Raw genomic sequence first — 22,461 nt, 5'->3', positions numbered from 1 at the left:
CAGGGGATCCACCTGCCTCGGCCTCCCAAAGAGATGGAAATACAGGTTTGAGCTACCACGCCCAACCCCTGTTGCTTGTCACCCAAGTCGGCTTCCCTCTTGTATGTCACCTGCTCCATTCCTAGTCCATATGATTAAGGGGGGGGAAATGATGATGGAGAACTGTAAATAATTTGAATTCCCCTTAAACGGGAATCATTGCCTATTAAACTTGAGCTTTAGTTTGGTGTGTTAGGTCACCAGAAAATCACGGTCCGATCTACTACTCTCCTCACCACGCCACAGGCAATTTCAGGGTCTTTCTTATCAACAAAAGAACCATTGGCCACACTTCGCCTCCTCCCGCAGGACGCAGGACATGTTGCTCAGTCCAGAGTCTGCTGGTGCACTTTTCCTCTTTTCTTGAAGTCTGTCTGTGGCAAGGCCCTGGCTAGCGCTCCTCCTCCGTGCTTAGCAACTACAGGGGCGAGCACACTTTTAGACAGCAGTTCACAGCCACGTTACCCTAACTGCTTTTCGATATCACAGAGACAAATTATTTTCTGTGTTTCCTGAGACAGAGAGGGAGTAGGTTAAGGGTGAGGCTTTCTTTCTCCCTATACATATTCTAGCTATGGTCTGGCAGAACTCTGGCTCTGTTTGCTGTAAGCAGATGTTTGCCTTTTTCTTTTCCCAGGGGCAGAAGGTATAGGAACAGAGAGTGTGCAGTAGTAAAGAGGTGACACTGGAGGATATAGGTCCTGTCACATCTATTGCATAAAGATGCAGTGTGGTGAGAATGTCTGGGAACTTGCTGTTTGTGAATCGTCACAAAAAAGGCACAAACTACTATTAACAGTATATATTATGTTCATTTACTTACACCCATGCAAAAGGCCATCATGTTGGTAAATGAATTAATAGAAAACAAGCCCCCCCAAAAAATGTAAGCAAGTAATTTTCTAGTCTACACATGTGATCTAGTGAAGGCTGAGGGACAGCTACCGGACCAAGGACCTTTAGTAAACATCAGGGCTCTGGGCCAAATGTCCTTACCTGTTTCCTAAGGCTTGGGAAACTGTTATTCAGGCAAGAGATTTATTTCAGATAAAGGACAAATGCTGTCCTTTAATTAACAACATCTATCTCTGGGACAAGTACATCAGGTATACGATACAGAAGATTCTTTTAATATAAAGGACAGATGGCAACTTCACTCCTGGGACTTTCAAGGCTGCCCCAGAAAAACACACAATTTTAAAAGGCTTTGAGAATTCTCTAAGGAGAGCCAGTCAGGAGACAAGAATGCTTCATTGCCCCATTTACAAAGTAAACCAGAAAGTGTCTCAGAATCATTCAGAAACACTTGAAGAATAGTCAGGTAAATCTGAGAGAGGAAAATAATAACTTTTGCCCCACAGTGTAGTTGTGAATATGGTGAAAGTTTCCTTTCCTCTGAGCCAAACAGTACTAGATGCAAAGGAGTTTGAATGTGCTGTACTGCCTAACAGTTTAGGCTTCATGATCACATAACAACAGAGCAAAACAAAACTTTCAAATATCCTCCTTATTCCAATATCGAAAACATCCCACCAGGACACTGCCACCCAGCTGAGCACTGGTTTGCTTGGTAAAAGGACAGGATGAAGTCCCCAGCTCGAGTGAAATGTCTCTCCTTTTATGGTCCTCATTAATCTGACTCAACACACACATGTGTTGGTACAAGATTCCTACAGCATGTGTTATACCTGCCTAACTGGGTGCTAACATTATAAACCACACATCAACACTTCTTGTCCGAGTGTTAATGTCTATTAATGTCCTGCTGGGGAGAAGGCTCTTAGAGCCAGCCCACAGCCACAATTCAAGACTGCCTGCCACAGGTCCTAGACGTGGCCTGCTGATTTTAGATGAGGTATTTCATAACCAGAATTTCTGGAGGAGGGTGGCTATGATGGGCTGTACTTGGTTTTATGTTGCCGAGATTATCTTCATATATGAAACTTAAAAAGCTGTATGAATCTGAAGGAACTTAGGACTGAGGAATCAACCATGCAGAATTTGGCTACTGATACCCCTGATACCAAATTAGGCTTTGCTGCTTCTGCACTGTGTTTTACAACACATTGATGTGGCGAGGAAAGGGGCTTGCCACTGCCACAGTGAGCTTCCTTGTCTGTGCATTTTCTACACATCCTATGAAGTCATGCACGTTATCTCAAGCTGGATCTACTAAGTTCCTAAGTGCACATACAATGTGCTTATACATGCAATGTGTATATATGTATATCACTGATAGAGCTGAATCAAGTATATGTGAATTTCTTTTATATACATATGAAGGCTGTATAATATGTGAACACACACATACACATACATATACATTAAAACAAATTAATTAAATGATAATTTCATAAATTTCACGATGTTTTCTCAAGATTTGCTTGGCAGCACAAAAAGTGCATATTTAAACCACACAACTCCATTCCTGCAAATAATAGTAAAAAAAGACGTACACACAAGCACAACCGTCAAAACCGGATTTGCCCTTCTCTAAATTAATCCAATTATTCAAATGTCAGTTATATCTGTCACAGCCTGGCTCCTTGGGCCGAACCAAACTGTTAAAAATTAAAACTGTTTTACTTCGTTTAGTCTTTCTGCCTTTTTAGTGTAAAACCCACAGTCTCGACAAAAAGTTGTGGGATTTGACACTCAGTGCAACACAACCGTATTGCTGCCATCCATGCATAATTCACTTTGGAAATATGCACTTGCTTTAAAATATTACTAAAATATACATGTAACATATGCTAATTTCACTGCGTTGGCTTGTAAGCTCTAGCCACTAGGTTATATGTAAACTTTGCCAAGTGCACACACTGTACATAAAGGGATTATAAATGAAAGGAAATATCTCTGTCCCTAGCTCTCTGTCTCCAGCCTTGGCCAAACTGACAGCCCCAAATCCCAGCACCATCTAACATGCCCTTCCCGTGGAGAAGACAGCCTGTTCTCAGAGTCTTAATTACATCCCAGCTGACTGCCCAGCGTTGCCAAAATCAGGCAACAAACGCTGGCCCTTCACTCACAATATGGTCTGCTAAACAGACTCCTGGTCACACAGAAAGAAACTTTCACAACGTGGAGAAATAAAGGGACAAGCAGGAGATCAAGGGAGAGCACAAACAGTAACCTAGGGGATGGAAGAGAGAGAAACAATTCATCCCCACCGTGCAAAAAAGGGGAAAATAAAAAAGAAAAACCTTCTTTTCCCAGAATCCTTAGGCACCACTGCGCCGCGGAATTTTAACAAAGCTATCCTTATTATAATGAAATCAAAGACCGACTCATCCAGCCAAGAACTGCTGCTCCTCAAGATGGGAGGCTGATACTAAGATTCAGTAGATTAACGGTTGTTAAGCAGGACTCACCCACTCCACACGGATCAGGCCATTATAATTACAGAAGAACAGAATGCAACATTCTACTATTGCAAATGGTATCATATGTTTTCTTGGCTGGCTTTCGGGGAAGGGTTTAGCTCATTTGACATGGCAGAAGGTCCTGGAGCCATGCATTCATAGCTACCTGTCTCTCATATCTATCTGCATAAAATTAAGTTTCTTTCTTTTTGTGATTGCATCACTTGCATATGACTGCAAAGATGGTCACTGAACTTGGAGGCTATTCTTGGCTTGGTCCACCTCTAAATAGAATTAGCTATTAAGAAGAAAATTTACTTTAGGAAACTTTGGAAGGTAGTTGTTTTCCAGAGCAACTGAAACCAAGATCAAGAAAAGATCTTGAGAGCGTGCTAATAGAGAAAGACCTGCTCTATGAATTAAAATGTTGTAGACTGGGAAAGCAAACTGTGGTTTCAAATGTGGCCTACAAATCAGAAGTTATAAAGGCAGCTGCTTGGAATTTTCCTTGTTGATTTTCGTATTTGAGATTGTGATTGTGGAAATGCCATTTATTCAACACAATGGGAACACTGCTCCCTGGCATTCTGTCATAATTAAACTGCTTTTCATATGGGCAACTCCACACAGGATGTTCCAAGATGAACACCACTGTGGATTTACTTATTTTAATGATGGTAGAAGATTCTCCAGAACAGGGTAGGGGAAGACAGTTAGTTAAACAGTAAAAATAACAAATACATTATAAACACAATTTGCAAAGCACTTAAATATACATCCTCATTAAGTTTCAAAATTACAGCTGGGCATGGTGGCTCACACCTCTAATCCCAGCACTTTGGGAGATTGAGGCGGGCAGTTCATTTGAGGTCAGGAGTTCTAGATCAGCCTGGCCAACATGGTGAAACGCCATCTCTACTAAAAACACAAAAATTAGCTAGGCGTGGTGGCACATGCCTGTAATCCCAGCTACTTGGGAGGCTGAGGCAGGAGAATCTCTTGAATCTGGGAGGCAGAGGTTGCAGTGAGCCGAGATTGTGCCACTGCACTCCAGCCTGGGTGACAAAGCAAGACTCTATCTCAAGAAAAAAAAAAAAAGTTTCAAGATTATACTGTAAGGCTGGCATTATTATTCTGATTTTACACAAGATGAAACTGAAGGTCAAGGAAGTTAAATGGCTTTTCCAAGATAACAGGGGTTTTGACTCCAAAACTCCTACTTTTTCCACTGCCCTGTGTCGTTGCTCTAGAAAACAGAGAGAAAAGAGAGAATGAGGGTAACTAAATATTTCACAGGTACAGCATTAGATAAATCAAGAGAACACAAGAACCTTTAGTTATAGTAAGCCGATGGGTGAGGAGGCACTCAGGCAGGCAGCAAAGAAGTTGAGATGTTGAGAATGCAATTTCTGCTGACACCTCTCCTCCATTCCCAGTACAGCTGCCCTTGGGTGGGGAAGGGTGATGACTTTTAAACAGAAAAGCTACCTACCCAAACATGCCACACAGTTAAATGACACTGCTACCCCTAGTGCCACTATTAATTCCCAAAAAGAATTTGATGTCACTAATCCCTACTATATGGAGCTAACATGATGGGATGTTTTATAAAAAGGGGGTCATCCCAGCACTTTGGGAGGCCATGGCGGGTGGATCACGAGGTCAGGAGTTCAAGACCAACCTGGCGAATATGGTGAAACCCCATGTCTACTAAAAACACAAAAAAACTAGCCAGGCGTGGTGGCGGATGCCTGTAATCCCAGCTACTTGGGAGGCTGAGGCAGGAGAATCACTTGAACCCAGGAGGAGGAGGTTGCAGTGAGCCGAGATCACGTCACTACACTCCAGCCTGGACAATAGAGTGAGACTCCATCTCAAAAAAAAAGGGGTGGGGGGGTGGGGGCGGGGTCATCACTACAGTAATGGAGTAACAAGGAAACTGTTAAAATTGTTAGGGTAAATGACTCACAAACTGTTTTTGCTGGTTGTTGTATTTAAGTTTTCCTCTTATAAAATGCTGATTGGGGGGAAAAAGCTTCATTATAATATAATCTGTGTTTACCACAATTTAGCTAGAAAATAATAATCTAATACCTCTAATACCTCATATGTAACCATAAAATGAAATCTTCATACTGTTTTATCCTTTGAGCTGATATAAGGCTATAAGACAAGAAAACAAAGAACTCTGTATATGCCTTAACAGTGTTGAGTAATAACCAATTCAATGATTCATTATTTTCTATAAAACTTAAATAATGAAGATTTGGAATACTGTTTCCATTATAGAAGCAGACTACATTCAAATTGCATCTTGAGAATTGATACCAAACATCCTTTGGGGATAAATTCACTGCAATTTGAAGTCTGGGAAGGCAACCAAGATATTTAATGGAAAGAACATGGACACATTTAATATGTGCTTAAACAAGAGATAAAATAAAAAAAAAAATTTAAACCCCAGCCAATGAAAATGGTTTCAAGTTCTGCTGAGAGAACATCTCTCACCAGCAATTTACATGAACAATGAATGAAAAAAGAATACAACATTGGTTGTGTTCTGGTTCCCTTAAACATAACCCTTCCTCATGGCCTCAGCTAGGGGTTGGTAAACTATGGCCTGATGGCCAAATCCTGCCACCTGTTTCAGTAAATAAAGTTTTACTGGAACACAGCCACACTTACTCATTTACATATTGTCCAGGGCTGTTTTTGAACTACAACAACAGAGAACAGTTGTGACAGAAACTGTATGGCTCACAAAATCTGAGATATTTACTATCTGGCCTTTTAAAGAAAAAGTTTACTGATCCCTGACGTGAACAAAGACCTATAATTCACACGGGAAGGACCATGTCAGCTCAACCCACTCTAAATAATCCACACTTAGGAAAACAGGTTTAAAGTTTAAATTTTAAGAAATACATTGGTAGGCCAGGCACAGTGGTTCACGCCTGTAATCCCAGCACTTTGGGAGGCCAAGGCAGGAGGATGACCTGAGGTCAGGAGTTTGAGACCAGCCTGGTCAACATGGTGAAACCCTGTCTCTACTAAAAATATAAAAATTAGCCAGGCGTGGTGGCAGGTGCCTGTAATCCCAAGTAGCTTATTTGGCAGGCTGAGGCAAGAGAATCATTTGAACCTGGGAGGCAGAGGTTGCAGTGAGCTGAGATCGTGCTACTGCACTCCAGCCTGGGAGGCAGAGCGAGACTGTCTCAATAAAACAAAAACAAAAACAAAAACAAAACAAAACATTGGTTTATATCCTGGCTGGGTTTAGTTTTGGCTTTAGTGACCAAAAACCCAGCACTGGGTTGGCACCATTATCAAGAACAACTACAAGGATTTTAAGCAGTCTGCATATTTCCTGCTGGAAGTTCTACTTTCTAAGATAAGTGCAATTAATTTCAGAGACACAAAGTTCTGGCCACTCAAAACTGGTGAAGGGGCTTTAGAAGCAACAGAGTCCAGGTTCAACACCCACCTTCCAAAATTTCTTAACAAATGGTAAGTGGGAATCTTTACTTAAGCTTTCAGAGGCCCAGTTTCTTCACAGGTCAAGTGAGGGTATTCTACCTCAACGGAACTGAAACATGACAATGAATGCAAGGTGCTTAAGGCGAGGTCTGATGCTCTCTAAATGTAAGCATATGAAAGAGGAAAGGAATTACTGTATTTCAAGATTTGCAGAAGAAACTTTCTGGAGCAGGAGCCCTTCTTTATGCACCACTCTCACCTTATCCAAATGTTTGCCTTTTTTTTTTTTTTTTTTGAGATGTAGTCTTGCTCTGTTTCTCAGGCTGGAGTGCAGTGGCACAATCTCAGTTCACTGCAAGCTCTGCCTCCCAGGTTCAGGCCATTCTCCTGCCTCAGCCTCCCAAGTAGCTGGGACTACAGGCATCTGCCACCACGCCCGGCTAAATTTTTGTATTTTTAGTAGAGACATGGTTTCACCATGTTAGCCAGATGGTCTTTATCTCCTGACCTTGTGATCCGCCCACCTCAGCCTCCCAAAGTGCTGGGATTACAGGCGTGAGCCACCGCGCCCGGCCCTAATATTTGCCATCTTCAGACTCTTTTTACTTTAGTGAACTGTCTATATACATACAGATGTTTCCATTCTTAGTACCATGAAGAAGGGTCTTTATTTTCCTTTAACTTGGCCTCCTGACAGCCCCAAACTCAGTCATCCTTTCTGCTGCACTCACATTTCAAGAATCTTCCAAATCCTGACCTTTGTTTTATTTATTTATTTTTTGAGATGGAGTTTTGCTTTTATTGCCCAGGCTGGCGTGCAATGGCACAATCTCGGCTCACTGCAACCTCTGCTCCCAGGTTCAAGCAATCCTCCTGCCTCAGCCTCCTGAGTAGCTGGGATTACAGGTGCCTGCCACCATGCCCAGCTAATTTTTTGTATTTTTAGTATAGACGGGATTTCACCATGTTGGCCAGGCTGGTCTTGAACTCCTGACCTCAGGTGATCCACCCACCTCGGACTCCCAAAATGCTGGGATTACAGGCGTGAGCCACCGTGCCTGGCCCTGACCATTACTTTAAATCAGTTATCCTTTTGTACCTGCAGGGGATTCCTTCCAGGACCCTCCTCAGACACCAAAATCCATAGATGCTTAAGTTCCTTCCATAAAATGGCATAATATTTGCATATAACCTACACGCATCCTCCTACGTACTTTAAACCACCTTTAGATTACTCATAATTTGCAATGCAAAATAAACGCTATGTTAATAGTTGTTAATGGTTGTGTTGTTTACGAAATGACAAGAAAAAATGTCTGTACATGTTCAGTACAGACACAACCATCCATTTCTTTTCCTGAATATTTTTGAACCCCAGTTGGTTGAATCCACAGATGTGAAAACCCACAGATACGGAGAGCCAACTCTGTACTATTAAAATAACCAGCTTCCAAACAAGCTCTTGTAGTATTAGTTCATTCTTGCACTGCTATAAAGAAATACCTGAAACTGGGTAATTTATAAAGAAAAGAGGTTTAATTGGCTCAGCGTTCTGCAGGCTGTACAAGAAGCATGATGCTGGCATCCACTCAGCTTCTGGGGAGGCCTCAGGAACCTTACAATGGTGGAGGGCAAAGGGGAAGCAGGCAAGTCACATGGCCAGATCAGGAGCAAGGTGGTACACACTTTTTAACATCCACATCTCACATGAACTCACTCACTACACAGTACCAAGGGTGGATGGCGCTAAACCATTCATGAGAACTCTGTCCCCGTGATCCAATCACCTCCCACCAGGCTCCTCCTCCAAACACTGGGGATTACAATTTGACATGAGATTTGGGCAGAGACACAGATCCAAACGATGTCAATCAGCTTACATGCTGAGGTCTCCCCTATGTTCTCTGTGCTGTCCACACAAAACAGGTCCATCTAAGCTCCAACAATAATATAAAATATACAGAAAAAGAAGTCCAGGTAAGATTTGGAGAGAAGAGCTTACCACTCCTGCTTGATAGACACAGAGACAGAAACATGGAGAATTAGTTCTGGGTCTGAAATGCACACACGCAGCTATTATATGGCAACTTTTACTTGTGTTATTATGATATCATTAGGATCCTCAAATACCAAACACAAGAATGAATGTGTATCTGAAGGACCGCTGGGAGCAAGTTAATGTTTGCCTGTGAATATACTGTTTTAAAATACCTAAAACTTGTATATTTGGCAATTTCAGAAAATAGAACAAAGATTAGTCTTAGTTTAGTTTTGATGAAAATGCCAGTTTTTCCTACTGGATTTGAGGGTGGGAAAATAAATCTTCTATACTTGACACTCTATACATAATCTACCCATCTCATATATAAACGAAAGACTAATGCTTCTTTCATTTTCTCAGTGGGGAAAGAAAATATACATTTCTCATGCTGAACTTTGCTGCAAACTACAGTAATTCAATTTTAGCAGATTCGAGTTGTTACAAGAGCTTCTTTAAACGAAGCTTATGAATATCAGAAATAATGCAGACCAACATACATTCAGTATCTTTGGGGCCTCACAGACTATATGGACTTCAACTTGCAATATAAATCCTCCAAGATAGACACTCTAGTACTAGCCATAATCATTCAAATTACAGATGTCTGTCTATGTCAAGAGAGAAAGCACTTATGCAGGATGCATCATTATCTGTGGACTGTCCCTAAATTTGGGGGTAGAATGATGAAACATAGTAACAAAGCCCCATGTCTCTCTTCTAGTACTTTGAGGTTCAAGCCTCTCACATTTGCCTCTAATCAAAATATGGAGTACAGCCTGACGACTGTTTCCTAGTAAGGACTTGACAAAGTCTTGGGATTCTAGAGATGCATGTCCCTGTAATTGACAGAGCCCTGCTATGTCTGTCAGGTGTGGTCTTCAGGTAGAAATTAAAGTCACGTTATGATTGGGGTCAGTGTCTTCCCAAAGCATTAACATGAAAGCAAGCGTAGTACTTCTACCACTAATCAGACCTGAATTCTTATTCTGGGTCCTGTCTGGAGCCTTCACCACGAGCTCTGACCACAAGCTGAGCATACAAATGAATGCTGTAAAAGAAATGATCTTCTATGCAATCTACTACAGAAACACGGGCCTCAGAGATTTCACTAAACTCTGAATATGGTTTATATTGAAAAGTCTAAAATAATCTCTCTAATTCTGGAAGGAGATCTGGTAAAAGAAGTTAACAGAAATGAGGAGATAGGGAACATGAATGGGCAGGGCAGTGAGGCCCAGTGATTCGGATGCTTTGGGAGGCGCTGTACCTTGCGTGTACCTGTTCTGATAGGTCCTCATCGAAGTGGTACTACCTGAGGTGTTCAAGGACTCCCAGTTAGAGCTGTGGATTCCAAAGGTGCCCAGTGGGAAGTCTCATTTCACACTGCCCATTCACCTAAGTGTATACTGTGCCAGAGACTTCCTGATACCAAGAATCTGTCACTGAATCAACCAGACTAGTGCAAATCACTGTCAATGTTGGTCATCATAACCGAATTCCCAGGGTAGATCCCAACATATGCTGACTGAATTAGAAGCGAAAGTGTATTTTAAAACAGATTTCAGGTAAAGCTGATAAATGCCTGGCCAGACCTGAAATTGAAATGTCTCTGATAATAATGAAACACAAGCCAGTGCATCTGGCTAGTGACATCTGTCTTCCCAGGCTTCAACAGAAGTTGGGATCTACCTTGGAAGAATGCACAATAGAACTCTCGTGAATTAGCTCAAAGAATTTAATACTTGTTGCAATTTTCTCCAATTTAGTATATGAAATAATAACATAGACAGCAATTACCATAAAGAAAAACTTCAGGTGCAACAGCATTAGTTCAACAGCTAGGATCAAGTGTCAGCCCAGAATAACAAATTTCATTCATTTTATCTCCAGCACTGAAGACATGCTGCTACTAGCTTTAATAGTCAGGAATGTCTGCTGGCTAAATGACTCTGCAGAGCTAGTCAAGTGAGGGCAGCCTGCGACAGTTTAATTGGTCTGCTCGCTATAACTCTATCTGGGGGCTGTAAGCAGTGGACTATAAACAAGCACAAAGCTGCACTCGATGCAGAGCAGAACAGCCTGCAGGAGAGGGAAAAAAAAAGGAGAGCCTCTGATGGCAGGATCTCTCATTTACACTGGCGTCAGGTTGGCTACAGGTGAACTGGAGCAATGTAGGCACTGCAGCAGAAGAAAGGTGGGGTGAAGAGAGCAATCGTTTATCTTGTATTGATTTCTGGACACCATCCTAGATCCAGTCCAAGATAGAATGACAGTTTTCAGTTTTGTGCTTGCAAGAGACAAAAATGACGAGCACCAGCCCTCCTGTTTCTGATCATGTTTCCTTTAGAAACCATGCCACCCATAGAATTTTTTCTTTTTTTTGGACAGGGAAATCCAAACAAGTTTATCACTGAAAAAGAGGGTTAGGGGCTGGTTAATCAGCCATTTGTCTTTGCTCTGGATCTCGGAGTCAAGGGGTCAAAACCAAGCACAATTGGGCCCTTTGGTTTTATCTCAGGTAACCCCCCCCCAATCTCTGGTAATTGAACCCATTCCTTGTGGTCAGAGTTCCTGTCACTCATATTCAATGTCTGTCATTACTGAGAAATGCTTCATGTCATATTACACTGACAGAACCACTACAGCAAAGCTAGCAAGACTCCCCCAGCACCAGAGGTAAGACAATGGGAGCCTCTTTCAGACCAGTGATGTTTAACATTTTATGTGCTGACACTGTGTCTGTAAGCACAATATAATGAAAGTCTAGTAAATGGGAGATAAAAATTCATACTTTCCCTCCTTCAGGGGCTGCCAAGCACTATCAGAAATAAAACAAGTTGGCAGCTCCAACGATACCATTGCACCAGTGCCACGCACAGCAGGCATTTTCTAAGTGTAGTGTGCGGATTTATACACGGATACACTCACAGCCGGGCACGCACGTTCCCACTGGTTTTCTGATGTGGCTGTGTACAAAACACCCTCTTCCTGGCAGGGCGTGATTCACTGTCACAGGCTTCGGAACCTTAGACATCCAGCTCTTCTCTGAACATATTTTGAGACTCTCAAACTACGTAAGGGAGAGAAGAGACGACTCCATTGCATCTTTAACAAAGTATGACTGTCATTCTGTTTGGAAGTCTCAAAAAATGAGTTTTGAGGCTGAGTGTGTCCCTGAAAGGTTCAAAAATCCCCAAGTCCAGTCTTGAATACTGCTGACTCCTCATTTTCAAGGCTGTTCAACCAACCTGCTTTCCCATCCTTACGGTTCGTCATTTCTTGCCATGAAGTTTACACACAAGTCTCCATGTTATTCACTCTCTATCACACTTTGCACCTTCACGCCCCTGGGCCTTTGCACATATCCATTCCATTTGGGAAGCCTTTTTATGGCATCTTCCTCCTTCAGGGCCCAGCTTGTACCCTACCTGCTCTATGGATGGATGTTTGAGTCCCCTCTTTTCACTATCTTCTTCATGGTTAAAAGCTAAGGCTCCAGAATTAGGCTGGGATAGTTTGAATCCTTGGCCTGTCATTTAGGCAAGTTTGTAAACTCTCTGTGCCTCAGTTTCCTCAGCTGTAAAGTGCAGTTAACACCTCATATGGTTGTTGTGTAGATTAAATGAGATAGCCTACAGTAACAGTTATAATGGTTACATGGTTACAAAAGTGTCCAGTACACTCAATAAGTGACAGTTATAATGACAATAATAATGATAATAATAATAAATAATATTATTATTAGCTACTACTGACATTCTCAAAGCACTCTGCTTACATCAGTAACAGGGTATTTCACTTTTTCTTCTTTTATAGTGACTGCTTTCCACTGTGCTCTTCCCACTTGGCATAGAGCTGTGGGCCTCCATATCACCTGAGAATTTGATAGGAATGCAAATATTCAAGCCCCACTCAGGAAGGGCCTGCAATCTGGGTTTCACAAGCCCACAGGTGATTATGATGCTAAAATTACCGAACCACTGGCCTACAGCATGGGCTCTGGAACCAAACTTCCTGCTTGGGAATCCCAGCTCCCCTGCCTCCCAGCCTTGTGCCCCTGGGAATGTTACCTGACGTCTTTTGGCTCCAGGTACCCTTTTCTTAAAATTAGAGATAATAAACATACCTACCATTGTAAGGGTTAATTCACATAAAATACTTAAAAAGTACTTGGCACAGAGAGGCACTTAATATGTACTAGTTAGTATTATTATTATTTAGGATTAAACACATTCATAATACATGCAAAGGATTTGGATGCTTTCGTAGGGGTTCAATGAGATTTTTAATTTTTAGTGCTATTCTTCTGAGTGTAAGCTTTCCAAGGGCAGAGACCCTGTCTTATTCACCCCCATCAGCTGCTGGAGCTTAACCCAGGCTTTGCTTTAAGCAGGCACTCTGAGAAAGGTTGGCTGCCTGGAGTTCCGTGGTGAATCCACTGGCCTAGAAGTCAGGCTGGGTATTTATTTGGGGTTGTGCTCTGTTGGCTGCAAGGCAGAGAAACAAGACAATTCACTTTGGCTTCGGCAGCTTTCCCGAGGCCACCAGCCTGTGGCCAATAGCGTTTTGCACAGATCTCTCCTTCCCAGTTCCCAGGCTGCTTCCACTCAAGGTCACACCCCTAAGCCTGGTAACTTTGGATTTCAAAATCATTTTGACTTGATATTTTACAGGGAACATGGCAGGCTTAGTGAGCTTAATCTCGCTCTCTCTTTTTTATACACCAGGGGTGGGACACCTTTTAACCTATCTGACAAAGCTTTAAAAAAGCCTCTGCTTAGAAACAGACTGCAGCCTGAAGCAGAATGTAAAAGCCAGCCGCCAGCTTCCCAGGCTGCCCGATGAAGTGTTCCCAAGCTTTCCACACTGGGGGAGGCAACCCACGAAGAGGCACAATCACTCAGCACTCCTCTGGCATAAGAAACTATATTCACAAGTTCATTTCCCTCTACATCCCTTTCTCGGGAAAATCAAAACTGGTCGAGGAAAAGAAACAGCTATCTAGCCAGTGGTTAACCTTCTCTAAGTGGGCCAATTCTCTGATCTCTTAAAATGGCCAGGCAACCCCTATACCAAGAGTATTAAAAAGCTGATTTTGCAGTCAAGGAATGGATTGACCTACTTGGGAAAAGTTGCTATTTTAGACAAGTGCCAGGACCATAATAAATAGTAAATGTGAGCTGTTATTTTATTAGATGAAACCACACTACTATGTTCACTATAAATAATATAATTCATATAGCTAGTCAATATCAAAACTATAAATATTCAGTCCATGAGGGTCACCTATTTATACAACAGAAGATAGGATTCCCCCAAATACATATTCATAAGTTTGCCACATTAGCAGTTAGCAGGAGGTGGTCTCTAAATGCCTAAAGAGGCATTGTTACTGATAGCAAAAAGAAGGTACTTAAAAAAAAAAATACATTCAACTCTAAAGAATACATAAATTCCATGTCTTGATGATCATTTCTACTATCATTCCTCCTAATACCACGTTACTGATAATTCGAGATTTTCTCCTACTGCCAGTAGTGGAAATTGAGGAAAGAAGAGAATTGAATAAGCGATCCTTTGATTCATGAGAGCAATGTCAAGTAAATGCAGGTAACAGAGAAACTGAAATTAGACTGGTATGAAAATAACTCATGTTTCTCTCCAAAGGCACTATCACTATCACACAGGGCATAATAATATGTCAAATACAATGCCAGCAGTAGGGTCACAGACCCTATTATACTACTACTGGACAAACCTTGGATAGGGTCTTAGATATTGACTAGATGCCCACACGGTCCAATGGTAATCATTTTCTAGTGTTCTACAATGAACCATGAAGAAATTCAGAGAAGACAGTTTCAGATCTCAAAGCAACACGCTCTGAAGAATAAAAATGAATTATATTCACCAAGCCAAGTGGAGGAAGTACGTTGCACAGATAGTTCTAATGCTGAAATATTACATTGCCAAATGTCCCTGTCAAATCGTGGTTTAATTACCTTGGCCCCCATGCCTCTTATAATCACCTGTCATTAGCAACAATGCTTGCATCTGTTTACACGTCTGTCAGAAATGCCAGCCCCAGAGAAGCCAGGGGATAAGAAAATTTAATTGGGATATGCCCTCAATTGAAAAAAGGTCATCTTAAAGTTGACCTATCTATGCCCAGGCCATCCCTTAAAAAGATAATCTAAGGAAAGGATCCCTGAAGCAAACAACTACATATTATAGAACTACATTTTAAATAGGGTTGTCTTAGTTCTAAAACCAAAGGGGACCACGTGTGGTGGCTCACATCGTAATCCCAGCACCTTGGGAGGCCGAGGCAGGCTGATCACCTGAGGTCAGGAGTTCGAGACCAGCCTGACCAACATGGAGAAACCTCATCTCTACTAAAAATACAAAAAATTAGCCTGGCGTGGTGGCACATGCCTGTAATCCTAGCTACTTGGGAGGCTGAGGCAGGAGAATTGCTTGAACCCAGGAGGCGGAGGTTGCAGTGAGCCAAGATTGTGCCATTGCACTCCAGTCTGGGCAAGAAGAATGAAACCCCATCTAAAAAAAGAAACAAAACAAAACAACAAAAAGAGGAAAATTTGGGTGTTTCATGACTGTATTATGCCTCCTTTTATAGCATTTCTGCTTGTCTCTGGGAAATACACTGGTGAGATGTGTTCTACATTGCAATGGTCTTCATGGTCTTTTCACCCTGATGGTCTCCTGAACCTTACAAGGTAAGGAAGAAGTACCTACTTCTTCCACTAATTTTCCTCTTCTCCTCCAGAGACTAGATCTGCTTTCTTCAGCACTTAGTAGCTGCCACTACTTGCTTGATTTGAGAGAATTTTCTCCAAAGACAGGCTTCATAATAGACCATCCACTCCCCAAAGTGCTCTTTCTTCCCCATAGCCCTAAAAACAAGCACACAGATCCTCTTGGTTCTGACATTTAGCATATCAGCTGCAAAAAGGAGAAAGAGACAGGGAGAGAAATATCACAGGGATGCTCAAAGCCCGTCATGTTTTTAGTTAGTGGTCAGTGATTTTTAGGTTCTCAGATGTTAAATGGTTTGAGTTGAAGTTTTGTCAATAGCTATCTTTAACTTTCTCTGAATTCAGTTTCATCATCTATAACATGGGGATGAAACCATTCACCTTTGTATGATTACTACAAGGAAAAAAATTAAAGATACACACAAACCATCAACACATAGGAAGTACAAACTAGATTTTTTTTTCCATTTTTATTTAAAATTTTTTTTTGTAGAGATGGGATCTGGCTATGTTGCCCAGGCCAGTCTCAAACTCCTGGATTCAAGCAATCCTCCCACCTTAGCCTTCCAAAGCCCCAGGATTACAAGCATGAGTCGCCACGCCCAGCCTGAATAGTTTTGAGCTCCAATTTTGATGCCCTCTTTCTTTCCATAAAGACTTTCCCAACTCACACTGATTACTTATTTCAAAGAGCTCATGATTTACTTATGGTCAATGTTATTTAATTTGACATTTATCTCACAATCAATTAAGTCTCTTTCCCAACAACTAAACCATAACCTTGATTAGAGGAACTGTGTTTTCCACAGCACCTAACACAGCACTGGCTACACAGTGGAAACTTTCCGTATACTTTGTAAATAGAATTTGGATTTATGTTTCATCTGTCAGCAAACTCCATGATGGAGTCTTTACTCCAACCCTAAAATGTGACCCCTCCTTCCTCTCTCATCCCATCCCTCTGTCATATTGACTGGTTCCTTCTCTTCCCCCTCATCTCAGCTCAAGTGAGGCTGCCCTAAAAAGCTCCATTGCCTACCTGTTGCCTTTTCTCCATAGTACATATCGTTATCTGACACCCTCTTTTTTACTTGCTTGCTTATTTTTAGTCAGCCTCCTGCCACTAGACTGTGAGCTCTACCAGCACAAGAAACAGGCTGTGGTGTTTTGTTCACTCTTCTTCACCCAGTTCCAGGGACACTGTTAGGTGTTCAATAAATAATTGTGGAATAAATGAATGGCTCTTGGTTTTCTTGTTAACCATCCATCTTCATGCAACTGGATACTTAGACACAAATTAAGGACCCATATGGTCAATTGTTAGACTCCAATGGCACTAATGCTTAAAGAATGCTTCATGGGATAAAACACTCTAGAACCGGTCAAGCACTGACGGAAACACGAGAAACTTTCTTATTAGTCCAATTAGAGACGGTGGTAACTTGGCTGAAATTAAGTTTCTGCTCTAAAAATAGAGGCCCACCAAAGAGTTGGGAATGAATCATGTCTTCACAAAGCAGCTCTTCTTTTGCCACTCCCATCTCTGCTACTCTAAATCATGCCACTCACTCTTGCTTCTGCTTGGCCACATTTTCTCAGATCCATTCAGGCTCCTTAAACATTAGCGTCCATTTTCTCCTTTGGCCCACTAACGATGTGAGCCTTCTTAACCAATGCCCCTGCTGCACCACTTAACAGCCCATGGGCTCTATTGTGAAGGTAAAGAGAGGCCGAGGTGAAAACCCTGCCACAGCTGAAACCCTAGTCTCTTTACTCTGCCTTCTAAAATTTTGGAGATTTCACCCTTCTCTCTACCCTGTAGCTACATCAGCACACTTTCTGAATGCACCCCCTGTGCCCCCAGAGTTCTGCACCTACGTTTTATGTCAGCCACTCCCTTTGACCTTCTTTTCTCTTTGACTTTACCCTTCATTGATTGGTATATGTTTTTTTTAATGACAGTGATATCATGAACCCAAGTTTCAGGACTAGTCAAGGTACGCCATTTGCCTTAAATGACAAGGTAACATTGTTGGTTTCATTGTAGATAAAGATTCAAAACCTATGTACCCTCTGAGGTAGGTTTAGGGAAAAAAAATTCTGCCTCCTTTTAAATGAAAGGCCCATCCACAGGTAGCCATGTTAAAAGAAGGTTATTTCTTTGCTCCACAGAGAAATCAAACAACAGTGAATTTGATTTCAGTAACTCTTACTAACTCCTCATTCTTGAGATGTGGTTAAATAGATCCGCCTTTCCCATTTTCCCGTTGTCTTTTTTATATTTCAAAATGGGTAGGTGAGGAAACCGAGAACCTTGCTCATATCTATCAACAACCTATGAACATCTACTCCTTGCCAAGCATTAGGGCCAACTACTGGGCACTGCACTTTCTGCAGGACCCGAGCCTTCGTCGTTAAGTGTGAAGCTATGAGTGAAGGGAGAAAATGTCGTTGTTTTACAGACATGCATTGGGAGTAGCTTCTGAAGGGTATTTTACTAGTTCAATACGGTAAGAAGAATTCAGCCATAGCTGGCACCACCACACATTGTTTCACAAAAATGCACTGTGGAGAACGGACACTGTATCTATAATTTTAAAAGATTTGCTCATTTAAATGAACCGACAGCATTTTCTGCCACATAATGGAGAAATTCACAGGATGCTGGGCCCCTCATGGCTTCTGTGGCTATAAAAGCCCCTTCATGTTGTATTTTTTTATATTTGGTAAATTAATAGTTTACTGTTCCAAGATTCCTACGTGTTTATATTATTGCTTTTCTAACATAAAAGTTTGCAGTTGTTATGGAAACATATGGTAACATTTGCTGCTAAATTTTAAATGCATTTTCTACCCCTGTTACACACCTGAAATGAAGCCAAAAACTCTTTTTGCTTTACATTAGAGTGAAATTCAAACTGGTCTGGGTGACTATAAATGGTTACTGTTTGTCTTGGCTCCTACCTGTATCAGATTTAGACTGAGGAATCTTAGGGAAGAAATTACACGGGATAAAATGGATATTTCTAAATTACAAGGCCTGCAATTCCAGTGGCTCCAAATATCAGCTTTCTGTTTCATCTCAGCCTGCCAGAAAGAAAACGGTGGGGCCAGACAATAAAAGATAGACAACGTTTACTTTCCAGAGCCAAATGCTTCTTGTTTTGATTATACTGGAGAATGAGGTTGCAGAGCCTGATCAGTTAAGTCTTGTTAGCAAATTAAATGGTTGTAGATTACCATGGTGTGAGACATGAGTTTTAGCCCCTGGCTTCAAGTTGACAAAGTATAAATTCTTTCAACCCATTTTGTTCTGCAGTTTTCCTCTTTGAGCCCTTCGCAATTCTCCAGTAATTGTTCAGGATGACTCTGGGCCCGTGGGGAGAGTGACTTGGAAACGTTCACCGGACGGGTTTTCTAAGTTCCCCAATTACCCATTTCTCCATACCTTAACACCTCACCCAAGTCAAGTTTCCTTGTGCAATGTAACCAGTCATAAATACCACTCAAAAAAGTAGGCACTTTGGCTCAGAAAAATATCAAATGAGAAAGACAGTATGTGAATTCTTGCTTGCTTGAGCATTTTTCTGGAACTTTAAATCAAGGTTAATTGAGAGTCACAGAAGAACTTCAAACGTGTGCATTAGGTCTCGCTCTGGGACCTGGCAGATCCAATTCCCACATACATCTCAGTCTTGTGGGCTGTATTCCTCTACCCATTTCAGCACATTTGTTAACAGTCAAGATTAATTTTCATAGGTTAACTCTGTCTCTTCTTTCTCGGAATATAAACATGCTATTTGCTAGAGAATTTCTCTTTCAGTCTCCCACAAGATTAGATACTGCTTGCATACATTTAAAGTGAATGGGGAAAAGAATTATGATAATTTTCTAAGTACGAAAATAAAGGAAGTTGCCAAAGATTTTTTTTTTTTTGCTCCACTGACCCTTGTCATCTGCTCTAGTACAGGTCCAGGATGCTACATAAGGAAGCCAAGGGCCCAGCAGGGTCCAGTCAGCTGCACAGGTTAGAGCCCTTCAGAAAACATGGATAATCATGGCATTGTCACATGCTATGTTACATGTTTCCATGTTGCTTCTCCACCTTTCTTCTTTAGAGAACAGAGAATAATATTTCTTAATCTATCACAATACAGAAAAAGGCAGTGGGATTAAGAAGAGGACATCAGAAGCTGACTGCCTGGGCTCAGATGCTGGCTTGACCAATGACAACCTGTGCTATCCTGAGTAAAAACTCCGTAACCTCTCTGGGTCTTAGCCACCTTAAAATGAAAGAAAACAAAACAAAACTACTTCACTGGGTTGGTGTAAGGAATATGGGCAAAACATTTAGAACAGTACTTGGCATACAGTAAAGACTCAGTGGAGGTTAGCTGCCATTATTATGATGATGATGATCATGATCATCTCCTTCATAATCAATAGCATAATTATGATTGAAACATATGTTTCTGGACCCTTCCAGTTTATAAGGCCAGCATTTTATAAACTTTTTGATGATGTGATCCACTGTCATGATTTTAGCCATATCCATGAACCACCCACATTACTGTATTTCTAGCATTTTTCTTTAAATCGACTTTAAAAAAACAAAAACAAAAACAAAACAAGATTGATTGGAGTTTTGTCCTCAATAACATTAGTTGAGAACCATGGATCCAATATTCTAATTATGCTTTTCTAACCTAACGTAAAATATATTCAGTTAGACAGGAGGAATCAGTTTTTGAGACATACTGCATAACAGTGTAACATAGTTAATAATAATAGAGTGCATTATTTCAAAATTGCTGAGAGTGAATTTCAAATGTCTCCCTATATACACAAAAAGCGAAACATATAAATTTTCAAATAAAAAGTATTTATCAGTGTCTCACAGAATCATCTTATGTGCCACGCACAGTGCACTATACTTCAGGACTCTCTGAGCTAGGCCTCAGCATATTTCAATAGAGTCTCACTATGCACAAACTCAAAGACACTATAGGTTAGACAGAAACCCGCCACCAAAATTATCCACATGGACAATACATAGCCTTGTTAAGGGACTGAACATGGAGGACTGTCACTAAGCTTACTTGGCTTAGCACACATTCAGGTCTGAATCCTGTCTCAGCACTAAAAAATGGAAAACAGTTCCGTTATTAGCCTAAGTTCCTAGTAATGTGAGCATTGTGTTGGGGGTAGCTTGGAGACGGGGTGAAGCCTTTGTGAAAGCAAAAAAAAAAATGATGCTCTATTCAAAGGTCTTATCCAATTTCTGCAGACTGGTTTAAATGTATTTTGACCCTGTGCTAACCCATTTTCATGTGATACATTTGGCATAAGAAAAGATTAATTACTTAAGAAAAACAAGCTAACAACTTTACAGCAAATATATTATCACTATATAGAACGGGACATAAAGGTTTCCACTGGCATCATTAGCTTCGTTATAATAAATGAGATGCTCTATGTGATGTATAATATGGTAAAGCAAACACAGCTGTTTGCTTCTGTAGGCAAGTGCCTAGGTGCACCGCACCTGAGTCTGTTAACACTTAATAAGCCCTCAACAACAAAGCTGCCTCACTGAGAACTCTGGTGGCTGAAGCCATTATCCACGGATAATTAACTATGTCAGGACACTGAGGTCCTAACATGAGGTCCTCATAATTCCCCACTAAGGGAAAGACAGTAAAACATTATTAAAATATATTACTAATATTTAGTAAGAAGACTGTTCTATTTGTGTGTTATTAATGCAAGCTGTAAGTTACCGCATCATTTGAATTACTATTAGTTCTTCTGGGCACTCTCTCACGTGAAGGGCAAAGCAGCCCTTTGCACTTAAGAACAGTAAAGAAATACTTCCACGAGGATTAAAATGTTTTAATGTATTTGCAATTTGTTCTGTTTATTTGTCCTCTGGCTGCATGGATATATCTATGACATTAATCACTGGAAAAAAATATCACTAAAATGACCAATACTAAGGAAATTCAAAGCTATACAATTGTAAAACATTTCTCGTACACTCATTTGATCTTTAGAAGAATCCATCATTTTGCTTTCTCCAAGTATCGTGGTCATTTTGAGACTCTCCCCTATAATACTAAGTATTTAAATTTCTCAGTAACAAGGCTTTTTGACGCTTGAAGACAAAAGCTCCAGTCCATTTATTAAGACGACTTCCTACTGTGTGGGGCTGTTTTTTTACCTCATAATTAAAATAGCACCTGAACAGGACCATCTGTGAGCATGGATTAAGTTTTTTTTTTTTTTTTAATGTGAATATCTTTTTTTTTTCTGCCAAATGCCTCTAAACCTCATATATATTTTGTGTTACACACACACACACACAAATACATGTTTAAATAAACCTTTACTTCCACCTCCCCTCAAAAAAGAAAATGAAAGTAGTTAGGGTAAACATTTCGCTCTTCACTGCAACCCTTCATGCATCAATAAATAAACGTACAGCTATGTAATTTGTTCAAAGAATGAATGAACTGTCAGTCTTTGCTTTCTGTTTCTGGATTCTGTTCGTTTATGGCAACCCAGAGACACAGTTTGCCACTTAATTTACCTCTTCCTTTTTCAAATACACACATTTTGGAAAAGACATTATTTATCCAAAAGGCTGCCAAGGCATTGGGCTAGGATGGATCTGGATATACAGACTATTTCACAAGCTAGTCTCACTTAACCAAACTAAAGTCTCATTGGGAGTTTTTTTTGCACAAACTGCAAATCCATAAAT

General features: G+C 40.9%; 1 protein-coding gene across 3 annotated transcripts in view; it reads right to left on the bottom strand.

Annotated features, from left to right (window-relative positions):
* The window catches only part of FTO (FTO alpha-ketoglutarate dependent dioxygenase), a 414,073-nt gene that overhangs the window by 144,839 nt on the left and 246,773 nt on the right, over window positions 1–22,461 (bottom strand). The gene's annotated exons all lie outside the window — the stretch shown is intronic.

Source organism: Trachypithecus francoisi, unplaced genomic scaffold, assembly GCF_009764315.1.
Source record: "Trachypithecus francoisi isolate TF-2019V2 unplaced genomic scaffold, Tfra_2.0 Lachesis_group10, whole genome shotgun sequence".
In the NCBI taxonomy this organism is placed as follows: Eukaryota; Metazoa; Chordata; class Mammalia; order Primates; family Cercopithecidae; genus Trachypithecus; species Trachypithecus francoisi.
The sequence above is the reverse complement of the archived record's forward strand: the minus strand, read 5'-3'. Positions and strand labels throughout refer to the sequence as shown.